The following is a 2,303-nucleotide window of genomic DNA, read 5'->3' as shown; positions in this document are numbered from 1 at the left end:
TTCCTTTCTTATATCATCTATCCCCTTATTTAATTTTTTATTTTATAGTTGATAGTTCATTCGAACGACTTTTATTCTCATGTAACAATTTTCAACTGTAGTTTAACTTTTGTACTCAAGCGGAAAGATATCTGAGAAACGAACTAAATTGTGTAGTTATTAACGTACATTTATCATTTCACGGTATTGCATATAAAATTTGAGAATATTTGTTAACAAACATGAGATTGAAACGAAATGAAATACCAGAATCGTTGATGTGGTTAAATACAGTCGAAATATCAAAATAAACAGTGTAGAACCATTTTCCAGCTTTCGGCACATAAATCATAGCAGATTAGGCAATACGTAACTTCAAAATTTAGTATTCTCCGTGAGTTGTTCTAAACGTGTTGTACATCAGATGTACCGTGACTAAAATTGAATCGTAAATGCGAAGAACGACACGTGGAATTATTTAGACGATTATAATATTAATATTTTTTCTTTGTAGATACCGTAAATACCGAAAATTAATTATTAATAATGTTGTCACGTTTCAATAGTTTTATTGTATTGTTTTTAACTGTCATTTTGTAATTTTTATTCTTCTTTTATAAATTACAAATATTTACCTCTAATTTTGTACACAATTACGACATATTCGAAGCAATTATTTCTTGTTTCAGTGTTGTAAATATTTCTGTCTTGCTTAAGTAAAACCTTGAAGGAATAATTTACTCTTTATTCGTTCACTAATAGATTCGATTACGAATTTTATCTTGTTATCTAGTAACTTAATGCGACTTTAATTTCCCTTTAATTCGCATTACGATATTCCGCGGAAATATCCATGCAGCTTACAACAGTGTACAGCCGTCGCTATTTTTCCTTAAGTTTTATGTAAATATGTAAATAGGACTGCAGATTGTAGGACACGAATCCTTGCTGTTTCCTGAGCTCGACTTAGCGAAGGACTTTATTATTGTTACAAACTGATAGTATACTAATGAAGCATATAACGACCATGCACCTGTGCAAGTAATTATCCCGCAAATATTTCTGAACGAATTTTACCAATTACTTTTCATCCTTAAAACTTTTTAATCATTTTTGCTTATATTCTGGTATTCGTTCGACAGCATCGAAATCGTCGACAAACGTTCATTATAATTCAAGAAGTAAGAGAAATGCATGGGAGATAGCAATTTTTCAAATAAAATCTGCAAGCAGAGATAAAATACGAAAAGTTGTATTTTTGAAACGTGTCGGTAACTCAAGGTAAACACTAATCATTTATCTTACAGTTATTACATAAAAGGAACATGCGATGCACAAGCAAGCATAGGTGATTACCTTAGGTACTTTAGAATATGTCGATAAGGTTCGAAGAGACAGTCAAATAATTTTTTTCATTTTGTACATGGACAATGACTCAATAAAAGTTTCAATACCATAGCGCACAATAGTGTAATAAATGATTTTCATTTTAATGAAATTATCTAATGATTAGCAGCATGAAATTTCACCTCTTAAGTTGTAGTGGAATTAACGACAGATAAAAGGTACACATATTGCTTGCCGCAAACGGGAGAAATTATTTTTAAAAAGATAATTGCATTACTATCTATAAAGAATTCAAAGATAAAAGGTCGATGAATCAGATCCCCCTCGAATTGATTAAAAAAAGTTGTTCACGGTACTTTAGACAAGCTATTTCCAGGATTATCATAATCTTCGCGAATACAACAAGTTGTGTACATTTCTGTTAATATAGTTCCACGATAAAATAACCTTTAAAATCAATTATTGTCTGCAAAAGAAAGGGCAAATAATATACAATGCACAAACATCATTTACCACTAGAACCACCGTATCCGTCAAAATGGCGGGTTTCAGTGTCCCATTTCGCTCTTGTCGATATCTTAAAACTGTTAAATATCCGAAATGATTTAAAAATAAACAGTTTCGCTTGAATATTGCAATAAATATATGAAGAATTCGAAGAAAATCTATTGTCAGAATTTTCAGAAGGATTACGTATTAACACGTTGACTATCACGGTGGTCACCGATGTCCGCAACTTCCAAATAGCTTAAGGGCAATAACAATAAGAGAATTGATATCGAATAAATATATTTAATAACACAAGTAGCTAGACGATACTGTAATATAAGTACTGTAATACCAGATCATTAATCATTATTTCCAATACCATTCGCGTCTGTTATGAAAGAATAAGTATTACTACAGAAAATGTTTAAAATTCTCGTGGCAGTAAAACGCGTTAATCATATTAAAACGCTCGGCAGTTTTACTGTTAA

Source organism: Nomia melanderi, chromosome 4, assembly GCF_051020985.1.
Source record: "Nomia melanderi isolate GNS246 chromosome 4, iyNomMela1, whole genome shotgun sequence".
Taxonomy (NCBI): domain Eukaryota; kingdom Metazoa; phylum Arthropoda; class Insecta; order Hymenoptera; family Halictidae; genus Nomia; species Nomia melanderi.
This window is presented reverse-complemented; position numbering follows the sequence as displayed.